The sequence below is a fragment of the Helianthus annuus genome, chromosome 7 (genome assembly GCF_002127325.2).
Source record: "Helianthus annuus cultivar XRQ/B chromosome 7, HanXRQr2.0-SUNRISE, whole genome shotgun sequence".
Lineage (NCBI taxonomy): Eukaryota > Viridiplantae > Streptophyta > Magnoliopsida > Asterales > Asteraceae > Helianthus > Helianthus annuus.
Window position 1 is genome coordinate 70,555,969 of NC_035439.2, and position 15,229 is coordinate 70,571,197.

A 15,229-nucleotide genomic window follows, 5' to 3' on the forward strand; every position below is an offset into this window, starting at 1 on the left:
TTCAGTGTAACATAGCTCTAAACCTTCCAGAAGGTCAAAGCTTTTCAGAAGACACTGCTAAAGACCACATGGCACTTCTTGGTTCTGTGTTGTTATCTTATGAGGGTCTCGTAGCTGGTCGGATCGGGAATCCTATGCTTACCAAAGAGGATTACGATCAAATAGACGCCGAAGAGATGGAATTAATAGATATTAAATGGTGTCTTGCAAGTGTTCTTCGACGTGCTGAAAAGTTCAAAACGATTACCGGGAGAAATGACTTTCTTGATGCTCATGTATCTACTTTAGGTTTTGATAAATCTAAAGTTACTTGTTTTCGATGCAGGGAGAAAGGACATTTCAAACGGGAGTGCAAAGGTAGAGAAGCTAGCGGTGCTCAGAATCCGTTCGGAAAAGACGACTACTACCGGAAAGCCATTTATCAGCAGGTTGGTCAATCTCAAGATTCACAGACGGCTCATGGTAGAAAGATCGAAGATTCAAAGAGAGCATGCTTAGTGGACTTCAGCTGGGACAAATACATATCTCCTGATAGCAAAGCCTGTATAGTTGATCAAGAAGATGAGAGACTACCTGAAGGTTTCAGTTGGGATATGTTTGTTGATGAGAAAGGAGAGTTCAAGGCTTTCATTGCCAAGATTGTCAAAGAGCCAGACTTGTTTGCTACATGGATGAAGTCTATCGGAGTGAATATGACGAGTGAGGATGAAAAGTCTGTTACATCCGATGAAAATTCAGAAAGTAGTGATGAATTTTCAGAAAATGTTGAGGAAATTTCAGTGAGTTCAGATGAAAGTGTTGAACATGTTGCTAGTTCTGAAAAGGAAGCTGTATTTGATCAAACACCATCTGATTCTGGTTCATCAGATGATGATTCTGAAAAATCTGTAAAGTTTGATAAATCACCTGTTGATAGTAGCAGTGATGATGAGGAAGAGAAACATATTAATGTTGCTAAAACTCATCTTTCTCCTGAAAGTTTTCATTTCTATTTTGCAGAACGAATGGAGAAACTGAAGGAGAAACGAGCTGCTAAAGAACAACAACAAGTGAAGATTGGAGAAGTTGTTCAGAATCAAAATGTTGAAAGTATTGCTGAGAAGATTACTGAAGTCGAGAAAGTAATTGAAGCTGAGAAGGTGAAAGAAGAAGAAAAGGTGATTGAAGTTGTGAAAACAATCGAAGTTGAGAAGATTTTTGAAGTTATAAAGCCTTGCGAAAAGTGTTTGGAAGCTTGCAAGGAATGTGTAGCAAAAGATGACATAATAGCTGAGTACGAGAAGAAGAAAGAGCAGTTACTGTTTAACCTCAACTACGTGAAAGAATCATATGATGTCTTGAACAAAACAGTAACTGGTCTTCAAAAGACAAACTCAGAAAGAGAACAAGCACTGACGATGATGAATGCAGTCATGATGTCAAAGAAAAAAGCCATAAACTTCTACATCGAAGAAAGTGCCAAATGGAAGCAAGAGTTGGAAACAGAAAAGATTGAGAATGAGAGGATTAGACAATTACTGCTAAGCTATTCTAGTTCTGATTATCTCATTGAACGTATTTACCCAACTGTTGCAGGTATGGAAGTTTTTCAAGATGAGAAGCCGGAGGAAAAGAAAGATTGTGGTAAGAAACCGACTGTTAGCTATAACAAGTGTCCGCCTCCGATTTGGGAAGGGTACTCTCCTAGAAAACCAAATGAGGAGCAACTTGAAAAAGCAGTCAATATAAAGCTAAAAACCGACACAACTGATGATTTACCAGATAACATTGATGTCACGTTTACCTCGTCCGATACTGATCATGAGTCTGAGTTGATCAAAAAGGTGGTCGATCAGGTGTTGGATACTGATGAGGAGTCTGAGTCTAAGTCTAAGTCTGGAAAGTCAAATTCGTCAGTCAACAGAGAAAATTCGTCTGTTAAACAGTCTTACAGTCAAGAATTTTTGTTATCAAAAGCAAATTTGAATGATGAAACATTCGAAGTTGTTTATACTTTGAATGGTTCTGACAAATTATATTACAACAAAGAGTTTCCGATCATGAGTATTAAAACTGATTTGATTAACAAAACTTTCAAATTAATAGAAATTAATATTCCTGAATTGAAAGTTTTAAAAAGTTTTGAAAAATCTAAAAAGTATACTTCAAGAGTTCAACAACGTCTAAACAAGAAAAAGGGTTACAATTCTGGTCCTGGTTTTCAAAAGAAACCTAACCAAAATCGTAGCTACAAAAAGAAAGGTTTAGGTTTTGTTCCACCGGAAAATGATAAATATGATAATAATTCTAAAATTAAAACTGAATTTGTGTCAGGTGGAAGCTCAGATGAGGAACAGAAGAAACCGTTCTGGAAACAATCGAACCAGGAGTTTCTTGCTGAGAAGAGAAGGAATGGAACTGGAGTGTTTCATCCAAGAGAGAATCGTACCTGTTACAAGTGCAATGAAGCTGGTCACATTGCAAGGAATTGTTCAAAGAATGTTAAAAGAAAACAGGGAGTTTCTCAGAAATTAAAAGAAAAAGTTATTGATATTGAACCACCAACTGAAAAACTTAAAGTTTTTGAAAATTCGACTTATGAGGTTGGTGAGTGTTCAAAGAAAAATAGGTATGAAAAGAAAGGAAAAGATAACCAAGTGTGGGTTGCTAAAAAAGTTGATATGAATGTCGGCGATGAATCTGGTTCCACAAAGCCAAAAGAGCCACAGGGTGAGGAGAAAATTTCGGTAAATGATGATGAGTTTCCATCATTGAAATTTGAGGAGATTAAAAAGAAAGTGGGTAAAACAGAGATTTCAAATCAGTTTTACAATGTGAAAAGAGATTTTGATGTCGAGAAAACATTCAACGGGAATGTTAAAAAGATTTTTGGGAAAATGTTAAATGGGAAAGCAAAGGGGGTTAAAGATTTTTATGCGACTAAAAAGGTAACATACAACCCCACTGCGCAAGAACTGAAAGCCATCAAGTCTGAGAAGACTTGGATGGAAGTTTGCTTTCCAAAAGTCTTAGGACTATGCCGGAGATCCCAAGTTTATATCGTGGAAAGTTTGTTTGAAAGATTTTGAATAGTGTATGAATTTTACAGGTAAAAGGACTACACCGGAGATCCCAAGTTTATATCGTGGATCAGGAATCGGCATCATTCTAGTGTTTGAAAAGTTTGTTTGAAAGATTTTGAATAGTGTATGAATTTTATAGGTAAAAGGACTACGCCGGAGCTTCCAGGTTGGTAATTGAGAAGCAGGAATCGGCATTTTTCTGACCAATTTGACAAGTGGTAAAGAGGTTTCTGTAGATGTCTCATTCCTACAGGAAAACCTACCAACAAGTGGTATTCTTTGGGTTTACTTACAAATGGTATTTGATTGATATACTTTGAAGAGATTATGTTTACAAGTGATACAGAAACCTACCAACAAGTGGTATTCTTTGGGTTTACTTACAAATGGTATTTGATTGATATACTTTGAAGAGATTATGTTTACAAGTGATACAGAGGTTTCTGAACTGCAATTGGTAAATCAGGGACATTAAGTTGTACTTGATTTACTATTCATATGAGATTGATAAACAAGATGATGAACCATATCCCCATTGCTTCACAAATGGTAAACTTAAAAGTGGTAAAAACAAACTCATTTTCAGGAAAAATCATTTTGATTAAAACAAACTTAAGTGTTTTGAAATCTAAATGAGAAAATGGTTTGTTGAAAGGGGGAGTTCAGATTGTTTATGCCTAGTGAATGGAGAATTGATGTGATTCGATGTCAGTTGTCAAGTTTCTGTACAATTTGCGTTGTTTTCTATGTTTTCAAGTGGGTCAAGTGTCTAGTAGTTTTCAAATTTCCTTTGAAATGTGTTTGCATTTTAGGGGGAGTAGAAAATTTCAGAAAATCCAAAAACATTAGAAAATTTGAAAAAGACAAAAACATGATAAAATTCAAAAATGAGTTTCGTTGTGAAAAGAGGAAATGATAGTATGTCAGTAGGCTGTCACAACATGCTAAAGAATTGGAAAGACAATATGTGATAAACAGTCTTACTGTGGATATGTCAGTAGGTTTTTACACATTTAGTAAATTGTGACGAGATATAAATCTAAAAGTTCAAACTTGCTTGTTTTGTGGGTTAACACAAACTTGGATATATAGGTAACCTCTGAAATCTTGTTTGAAAGGTCCCTTATTCTAAGATACTAGGTCTTTATGCTCAGTGATATCTGGGGTATTATCCCGGGACTTCTGTTGTATGGAAGTACTGACCTAGTCCCCGGATAATGCTTTCCGCAAAAAGCTTGAAACATAGCTTCACCCTCAGCATGCTGATGAAACAATAAAATTGATAGTCGCTGCTGTTGAAATTAAAAGATCCTCTAAAGGGGACACACTAAAAGTCAAAGCCGTCATCTCTCTGCGTATACGGAAGTATCGACCTGAGCTCTCACGGCCCTCGCATCTAACCCCTATACAGATATCAGCTGTGGTATACTCACCTGTAAGACTGAATATTGGGATCTGGATACGGGAGTATATTCAAGTAGTGGGACACACTGATAAGTTTAAGTTTTTTAAAACATTAATATCGTATCTCTGATCAATTGAACTTTGTGTGAAAATTTCAGTGGACCGATATACTGACGATCTAGGTAAATTGTTTAGAATTGAAAATGTAATACAGCTTAACGGTGTTGGTGACATGTCTCAAAAACTGATATGATCCTCTTACACAAACTCACAAAAATATTGTATGTAAATATTTCTTCTCTGCATTTCATTTCTTTACATTGAAAAATCCAAAAAGATTTTAGTGTGTTTTAGCATAAATTTCAGAAAATTCAAAAAGATTTTCGACAAACTGATGTTGGAAAGCTGATTATCAAAATTCCGAGTGCTAAACATGATGACATTGTTGTGAGGGGGAGTGCTTCTAATTGTCAAGATATAGTTTTTAAATCAACAAGTGGTTCATCATATGTGAATGATCTGAGAGAGAGTTAGTGTTGGTGCATGCAAATTGTTAAAATTAGAAAATTTACTTCTGGGTTAAGAATGTGCAGGTTTTAACCAGGTTTCGATTCCTGAAGACCTATGTTTGAGTCAGGCTGATTGCTCCTGAGAACCTGTATAGGCCAGACAACGATCCTGAAGATGTTGCTGAAGAACAAAGAAATGTCAGCAAATCGAGAGGGGGAGTCTGAAGATACCTGAGTAAAATGAGAGCCAGATTTCAATCCTAGAACTGATGAACTTAAGGAATCAAGAGATCTGATCAAGAGAATTGATGAAGTTAGAAAAAGAAAAGCCAGAGACTGATCAAGACAGAAGATGTGAAGACACAGCCTAGTGACGAACGACTCCATCAACATCTGAGGGGGAGTCTGTTGGTGCACTACATCTATTGATTTCGTCTTAGATCAAGTCTTACTTTGCATTGTATAGATTAGGGCTCAATATACGAGAAAATAGGCAAGTGTATGTATGTTAGAAAAGGTTTCGCTTGTAAGGACATATCCTAGAGGTTTCGCTTGAATGGTCTTGGATGGTTTCGCTTGAGTGTTCACATAAGGTTCCGCTTGTGTGAACATGTCACTTCAAGCGAAACCTGATCAGTATAAATACCATTGAAGCGAACTCATTTGTAATGTTGACGAATTCCATACCGAGGTGCTACCGGTGTGATGTTTGAGCTGTAATTATGGTCAAATCAATGAAACAATAGATTAAAGTGAAGTACAAGCTATTTCTATCTACATTTCTTGTTATTCCGCACCTGAAACGTAGAAGAACGCCTCTGAACGACTCGTTCGGGTCGAGAACACGATCCTACAGCATTTCAAGAGGGAGTGTACAAATCGTGAAGCTAGTGGAGCCCAGAACCCTTTCGGAAACAACGACTATCACAAAAAGGCGATTTATCATCAAATCACACCACCAGCACCGCATCAAGCACAAACGGCTCATGGAAGAAGTATTGAAGATTCAAAAAGAGCATGTCTAGTTAATCAGGGCAAATATGATAATTTTAGCTGAGATAAATATCTTCCAGCAAACAGCAAAGTGTGTTTGGCAGAACAAGATGATGAAAAACTGGCTGAAGGTTTCTGTTGGGACAATTTTTGCCCAGATCAAGAACTCATGGCCAAAGAGATGTCCAAAGACATTTCAAATGTTAAAGCTTTCATTGCAAATGCCTACGATTTGAAATGGGCAGAAAAGTGCAGAAAAGTAATGGAAGCTGGTGAAGAAAGACGAGGAAAGACTGAAGAAGAGGAAGAAGAAGAAGAAAGACTAAAAGCTGAGGCTGAAGCTGAGAGAAAGAGAAGGAATAAATTTTTCCAGTCAAACAGAACAGTCAAAGACGTTCCAGAATTTGAGATCAAAGTTGATACTGAAGCAGTTAAAGTTCCTGAAAAGTGTCAGAATTGTGATTCTTTAATCAAATAGAACAATGAATTGTTACACAACATAAACAGATTAAAAGAATCATATGATATAATGAACAGAGAGATCAACAAGTACACTGATTCAAACTGCGAACAAGCTGTAGCTATGAATACACTCAAAGGAGCATATATCGGACAACTTGATAATGTCAATTTTCACATAAAGAAGTGTGCTGAGCTGGAATTAAAGCTGGAAACACAAAGAATCGAAACTGAAAGAGTCAACAAGTTATTAGAAAGTTACTCATGTTCTACTTTTGTTGTTGACAGGATCTATCCAATCGTGGAGGAATTGAAGACGTTTGAAGGAGTAAAGACGTCAGAAGAGAAGAAATCCGTGACAGAAGAGAGAGATAAAGTGGAGATTTCTGGTAAGAAACCGAGTGTTGTCTATCACAGATGTCCGCCCCCGGTCAAAAATGGATATTCACCTCGAAATCCAAATTCCGAGAGGGTCAAAAAGGCAATTAATTTACAATGGGAGTCTGGGCCGTCGGATAACTTGCCAGAAAATATTGATGTCACGTATACATCATCCGACACTGATCATGAGTCAAAGTTGATAAAAAGTGTGGTCGATCAGGTGTTAGAAAAAGATGACTGTGAGGAGTCAAAACCGGAATCCAAATCCAAGTCAAAGTTTGAGTCCGATGCGTCAAAGTCAACAATCAAAAAGGACAAACGGGTTTATGATAAAGAGTTTTTGCTATCAAAATCTAATTTGAATGATGAATCATTCAAAGTGAAATATACTTTGAAAGATTCTGACAAAACATATTCTGATGAAACTTTTCCAATAAGAAGTGTCAGATTTGAATTGATTCAAAAGGTTTTTAAAATCACAGAAATTAATATTTCTGAAATAAAAGATTTAAATCTTTCCGGAAAACCTAAACAATACATTTCAAGAGAACAACAAAGAATTAACAAGAAAATGGGTTACAATTGTGGTTATAGTTTCCAAAAGAAACCAAACCATAATCGTAATTTCAAAAAGAAAGGATTAGGTTTTAATCAACCGAAAAACTATAAAAATGAAAAAGTTTATAAATCAAAAACTGTGTTTGTTTCAGGAAAAACATCAGAAGCTGAGAAAGAACAAGCATTCAGAAAGCAGACAAATTAGGAATTCCTTGCCAAGAAGCAAGAAGAGTTGAAGAAGAATGTTGTTCAGAAAAAGATTGAAAAGAGAACCTGTTTTCAGTGTAAAACTGTTGGTCATGTTGCTAGGGACTGTCCGAAGACATTCAAACCAAAACAGGAAGTCTCTGGTAAACTGAAAGAGAAAGTTGTTGAGAAAACTGAACTTTCAACCCGAAAGTTTACTGGCTTTGAAAATTCAACCTTTGAAAAGGGAGAATGTTCAAAGAGTGCTTTGAAAAGAAAAGAAAATGTAAAAAATCAGAAATGGGGTGTGAAAGGTTCAGGTAACAATTCTGGTGATGAATCTGATTCCATAAAATCAGAGGAGCCACGTGTTGAGAAAAAGGTTGAAAGAAAAGTTCCAACTATGAATGATGAAAATTTTCCACCTTTGCGTGCTGAAAATTTTATGAAGAAAGTTGGAAAAACAGAAATTTCAAATCAATTTTATTCTGACAAGAAGAAATTTGATGTTGAAAAGACTTTCAACGGAAATGTGAAACGCATATGTGGACAAATGGTCAATGGTCAGGCCAAAGGTGTCAAAGAATTTTATGCTTCTAAAAGACGTGTTCACAAGTCCGTTGAAAGCAAAGATGAAGAAGATGAGGATGATACACCCAAGAAAGGTCAGGCTTGGGTGGATATATTTTTCAAAGAGTAAAAACCTGACTTGCCGGAGCTCCCAAGTTGGTAATCGCGGAGCATGAATCGGCATCATTCTTTAAAATGTTTATAAAATTTGTTTTTGAAAAGCAGGACTTGCCGGAACTCCCAGGTTGGTAAGTGTGGAGTAGGAATCGGCACATTGAGAATTCAACCAACAAATGGTAATTGGTTGAAAAGCAGGTTTGAGTTGTATGTTTATGATTCTTACAAGTGGTTCAGACTTTGAATCGGGTTGATCTTATAAGTGGTTAATCAAGGTCATTAAATTGAACTTGAGTTAACTATCATTCAAAAGATTGGTAAAACAAAGTGATGATTTGATTCCCAAACTTTACAAGTGGTAAAATCAACAAAACTTATTTTCGGGAAAAACCATTTCGATTAAAACAAACTTAAGTGTTTTGAAATCATTATAGGAAAATAGTTTGTTGTGAGGGGGAGTTCTGATTGTTTATGCCAAGCGAATGGAGATTTGAGGCAATTCGATATCAGTTGTCATGTTCTGTACAGTTTGTTTTCATTTTCGTTAAATGTTTTTGAATTTTAGGGGGAGTAAGAAATTTTCAGAAAATCCAAAAACATTAGAAAATTCGAAAAAGCCAAAAACATGATAAAATTAAAAAAATGAGTTTTTGTTGCATAAAAGAGGAAATGATAGTACATCAGTGGACGATCACAACACGCTAAAGAAATGTAAAGTCAAAATGTGATAAACAATCTCACTGCGGATGTGTCAGTAGGTTTTTACACATTTAGTAAACTGTAACGAGATATAAACCTAAATACAAACTTGCTTGTTCTGTGGGTTAACAACTTCTTGGATATATAGGTAACCCCTGAAATCTTGTTTGAAATATCCCTTATTCTGAGATACTAGGTCTTTATGCTCAGTGATATCTGGGGTATTATCCCGGGACTTCTGCTGTATGGAAATACTGACCTAGTCCCCGGATAATGCTTTCTGCAAAAAGATTTGAAATATATGCTCGCCCTCAGCAAGCTGATGAAACAATAGAATTGATAGTCGCTGTTGTTGTAATCAAAAGATCTTCTAAAGGGGACACACCGAAAAGTCGAAGCCGTCATCTCTTTGCGTATACGGAAGTATCGACCTGAGCTCTCACGGCCCTCGTAGTTTAACCCCTTTACAGATATCATCTGTGGTATACTCACCTGTAAGACTGAATATTAGGATCTGGATACGGGAGTATATTCAAGTGGTAGGACACACGAATAAGTTTAAGTCATTAAGACACTAATTGCGTATCTCGAAACAGTTGAACTTTGTGTGAAAATTTAAGTGGACAAACATACTGACAATCTAGGTGAATTGTTTAGAACTTAAAATGAAATCTAGCTTAACGGTGTTAGTGATATGTTTCAAAAAGTGATATGATCCTCTTGCACGAACTCACAAAAATATTGTTTGTAAATATTTCGTTTCTGCATTTACTTTCTTTCAGAAAACCCAAAAATATTTTAATGTGTTTTAGCATAAATTTTGAAAAAATTCAAAAAGATTTTCGACAACTGGTGTTGAAAAGCTGATTTTCGAAGTTCCAAGTGCTAAACTTGACGAACAGGTTTGGGAGAGAGTATGTGAAGATGTTAAGTTTGCTTGATAAGAGCTAGGAAAAGATCCTGAATATATAAATCATTATTAAAGGCTGCTTTCAATAGTTTCTAAAAGTTTAAAGGTTTAATCTTTAAAAGAAGCTTATGTGTTGGGTAGAGATTGTGCAGGTATAGATTTAAGCCAGATTACGATTCTGAGCTGAAAGAGAGCCTGGTAATGATCTTGGAATGAATCTTGAAGCTGTGAATTTCAGACTACGATCCCAGCAGATTGAGAGGGGGAGTCTGAAGACACCGTGATAAAACAGAGAAAGCCAGTATTGATTCTAGATTTGCTGATGCTGATAAAGTTTAAAGATTTAACATCTGAGGGAGAGGAGTTTGTTGATGATAGAGAGAGAGAATGAGGATTCTTGCAATGACAAATACTTCAGAGGAAGATTGAAGACTGATAAAGACTAAAGGTTGACTACCGAAGACTCGACACTGAAGACTCTGTCAACATCCGAGGGGGAGTTTGTTGATGCATCCGTCTGTCGCCTACGTCTTGTATCGAGTCTTACGTTGTATAGGATTGAACAGGGCATGAAAATCAAGAAACATGTATTAGAGGTGATTTCGCCCCAAATGACATATGGTCATTTGGAGCGAAACCCCATTGATCTGATTTCGTCCATGTGTCAAAGCCCTGATTTCGCTCATGTGGCAACGTTGTGATTTCGCTCATGTGTACATGTATGTAGGAGCGAAATCAGTGAGACTATATATAGGGGTTGTATGAGCGAAATCAAGCAGATAGTTTTAGGTGTTCTCTTCCGGTAAGCCACGAAGTGCAGCCGAAGTGTTGTCAGAGCTTGTAATTGCTTCAGTGATCAATACAACAACAGTTAAAAGTGAATACGGCTGAGATTGCACCAAAGCATTAGTTTCCGCCTCTTGTTTTGGATAGGAATTCTTCTGATCGACTCATTCAGGGCCGAAAACGATCCTACTCTTTGATTGCAAGAAGGTGTGCGGGTAACGTGAGACAATCAACGATCACCCAGGTGATACCAGTTTCCGTTTCGAGTTGTAAGTAGGCTAGCGACAAAATCCATGGTAGTCTGTTCCCACTTTCATATGGGTGTTTCTGTTGCTGATACTCCACCTTGACTTTTTCGCAAGTCAATCATCATCCACAAACATTACTAGGTGGGCCTTCATACCCGATTACCAATATAAGATTTCATAGATCCTAATATCTCTCACCAAAACCCAGACGACTAGAATATCGAGGCCGGTGTACTTTGCTCAACACAACTTTCCTAAAGTTGCCATATAATGAGATCCACACTCGTTCCTTGAGGTAGCGAATATCGTCCGTCCTACCAAAGGTTGCTTCTCCATGCCCCGCATGGGTTCAACTTGAAAATCCTCTTCCATTTTGAACAGAGCGAGTCTGATCAGGTAAGTTAGAGTCGATAGTGAGCTGCAAAGCGCGTGCACGCTCAGGTTCCACAATCGCAATCATTCGAAAGTTCCATCCAATGATGTCATTGCATGATTTAGCTCCCTCGAAACAACGGTATACGGGAGGCCCTTGTGATCGGTCTAGGTAATGCATTTGGTACCGTCCAAGTAATGCCTCCAGCTCAAATCCAAAGACCATGGGTTCCACCGCAGGTTGGGTCTCATGTAACTCTTCTTGTAAATCCACTACGCAAGCCATCACTTCCTCGTTTGCATGGATGTGTAGCTGGGACTCTGATTCGAACCCTTAAGGTATACCAGTAGATCACTTGCACCCTTCGGCGAAGACGATGCTCAGTGCATTGCAGAGTTGGAGTCACACCCCGAGATATCAGAGCATTGGCGTGACTGGACTGGTATCTTCATTGCACAGCGGAAGCAAATAAGCTAAGACTTCTAGAAAATTGAACGCCCACTAAGTACTCGACTCCACATGGTTCTCCTATTCCAACCGTGCCTTGTCTTAGAAATGCAACCTGAGAAAGAAACGTGCGAAAAATCAACATAAAGTTGAGCGAGTTCATAGTTTGTTTTTAAAAGATTTGAAATAAATCTTTTTGAATAACCGGTTTTTGAAGTATTGTTGAGAAAACGAATTTAAAATCATTTTCTTGTCATGTTGTATGGAAACTTTGTATTTGTAACGCTTTATATTCGTAAAACCATGTATTTGTAAACTCTTGTATTTGTAAAGTTTGTATAACTGTCAATGCCCACCCTGACTTTGACTTCATGCCCGCATAATCCTGTACTTGGAATTTGTATCAAACATGGTATGTAATTTGTATGTATCAAGTATTTCTGTAAGTATCGAGATTGTTAATGGGTTGCAAGGCCATTAACATGTGACACGACATAGGAAGCATCCAAACCATAGGCATTTTTCTAGTTGTCGATTCACGACTGAGACACAAAAGCACTACTTGGTATTAGTTTTCACCAAGAGTGTGGCTGCCCGAAAACCCATTAGATCTAACCTTTTGTACTGCGGTCTTAGTATGTACACGATTAATGGTGCTTATGGTACCCTATTCGTGACACAATTTCTAGTATCATTCCTCATTTCTCTTATCCATCATACCATAGTTTAATGTATCTCTTGGTACTTGTATTTTTCCGTATTTTAGAAAACTAGAATTCGTGTGTGTGCATATTTCGAATAATATGCTTGTTTGAAAAACCGGTATAAAACATAAGCTTTTCGTAAACCATTTGTGTCAGTTAAAACTCGCTTGTAAAATGGTTTAGAAATATGTAATTCTTGTATGCTTTGCAAAAAGTGCATGTCTTTCCACCCCGAAAACATTTAGAAAAATGTAAAATCGTAAAAAGGTGGGGTTATGAACTCACCTGAATATTCCTGTGCAAAGCTAGCTATATACGACTTCATAATGTCGTTTCCAAGACGTGACTTGCTAGCGTGCATTCTACAATATTCCTAACATGAAGTATCTTATAAGTTTCTAAATAAACGCAGTAACTAAACTACGTGTCACCGAGCTCTACCGAATCGTTAACCAAACGATTCAAGGGTAATTTGTTAAGTTAATGGAAATGATTAAGTTGTACGCGTTAAGTATCGTATACTATATATCGAATGTATATGCCGTTTAGGCGTTTGTAATTAATATGAAAAAGTTATATTTAGTTTGATAAAGTATCATCGAGTTGTTTGAAGTTTGAAATAAATATAAAACTATATTTATTTTTATAAAGGAATTCGTGTGATATTTGAAATAAATATAAAAACTATATTTATTTTATAAGACGAAATCGTGTTGTTTGATATTTCAAATAAATATACGAACTATATATTTATTTTTACAAAACGAAATCATGTCATTTGATATTCGAAATTACATATAACTATATTTAAGCATATAAAAGAATCGTCGAAATTTCGAAGTTTAGAATAAGCATAAATACTATATTTATTATTGTAAATAATATCCGAATCGTCGTTTTCGTATATCATAAAGTGTTATCGAAAACTATACTCTTGTTTTTACTTTTATAAAAAGCGTTTGTAGTTGATCGACTATATTTTTAGATTAAAATGCGAATCGTTTTACGGATTTTTCTCGAAAAACGGGCAGAGTTTCCTCTGTTTTTGGACGGCCCCGACAACTAAAGTGTCGTTATTTTGTCAAGATTCAACAATTTTCAACAACAATTCAATCATATAATTAAACTATATAAAGTTTTCGTCGAGTATAATGAATGTAAACCAATACCAAAGCGAAACGGGTCGAGTTCGGTCGCGTTTAACTATATAAAGTCTAACTAACGTATAACAACTCGCTACCTTCTAACTTTGTTACCGGTTCTTCGTGTTGACCGGGCGTTGACTGCTGTTGACTGCCTTGACTATTTGACCCAGCCCAAACTGAGTTAACTCGGTTTAACCGAATTGACTCGAACATCAAACTGATCTCTACATCTGAACCGTCTCCCGTTGTTCAACTGTTGACCTGAACCGGAATCAACCCACTGACCCGAACACTGAGTTGACTCGGTTTGACCGAGTCAAACCGAGCCGTGATGTCTGACTGGGAACCGAATGTGAATCTTTCACGAACTAAACCCAAAAAGAAACTGAACATCATTACCATCAACTACTGTGGAGATCCACATTCAAATAAAAAGAAAATAATAGAGGGGTGTTACCGTGACCCGTCGGACTGAGAGGACCACCGCCACGCCGCCGCACGACGGCGGCTCTCCGCCGTCACTCCTTCTCTTTCTTAATGTATCTCTCTCTCCTCGTCTCCTGCCTCTTTCTCTCTCTCTGTTATGTCTTTCTTCGTCGTCTGGCACCACCGCCGCCGCTCACGGTGGCGCGTCTGCTACCGAGATCGGAACCGAGAGGGGGGGGGGTATGAGAGGTTGAGGTATGGGTGTGTGTGACTGGGACCTCAAACACCACTGCCACCGCCATGGAAGTGCAGTCGCCGGTCAGATTAAACTCCTGTCACCGGGGTTCTGTCGGAGAGAGAGAGGAGATCGAGAGGTGGGGGTGTGTCGAGTGGGAGAGGAGGAGACAAATGAATGTGTGTGTTGTCTGATGATGTTTGAAAAAAATGGGGATCTCCTGTTATGTTGTAGAGAGGAATCGAGAGGTAGGGAGTGTTTGGCAGTGAGTTTTGTGTGAGGGTGTAGACAAGGAGGTGATGGTGTTTTATAGAGGATGTTTGAGATCTTGTAAGATCTTGAATATCTAGTAGAGATTTTTAGTAGATTTTATAAAGATTTTTCAGAGATTTGATGAGATTTTGGAAATCTTTTGTAGAGATTTTGTGATTTTGTAAAGATTGTAGTAAATCTTGTAGAGATCTTTAGAGATCTAGTATAGATTTTGGTAAGATTTGGTATAGATTTACTATATTATGTGCAGGTTTAGGCTTGTGGGTTTTGGGCTTGGGCACAGGGCCCACAAGCCCATCTCATGTGTAAGTGGCCCGTAATTCCTACGAGACACGTTAACGCGATCCAAACTCCATAAGCATAAAATATTCGTGTAACATCCATATTTGTCGGCGTTGTCAGTATTTCGTACGTTTTCAGTTTATTACCGTTTAATTTCCAACAGTATCTCTGCAGATCGTCACACGCACACTGTAGAACCGCATAAGCGTTCCTAAGCTTACTGAGGCCCTAATTAAGTTAATTTGCGTCGTAAACACTATTTAATGTCGCGTAAATTGCCTTTTAATCACGTAATTAAGGGCGTAAACTACCGGTTGTCACAGTTGGGATTCGAAAGCTTAAAAGACGTTCTCCTGTTTTGTCTCCCACGAACATAGCACCCTGCTATGCTTAAGGGAGTTAAGCTGCGCGATCTCCAAAAATCTTGTGATGAATCTACAACAGCATCCACCGAAACCAAGA

At 37.4% G+C, this 15,229-nt stretch overlaps 1 long non-coding RNA gene across 1 annotated transcript; it reads right to left on the bottom strand.

The window, feature by feature from the left end:
* Positions 1-13,501: 13,501 nt before the first annotated feature.
* On the bottom strand, positions 13,502-14,464 carry LOC118480546. Its single transcript, XR_004863216.1, has 2 exons — positions 14,009-14,464; positions 13,502-13,919 (listed from the first exon to the last, which is right to left on the bottom strand). It is a non-coding gene; the product is annotated as an uncharacterized LOC118480546 (long non-coding RNA).
* Positions 14,465-15,229: the final 765 nt, after the last annotated feature.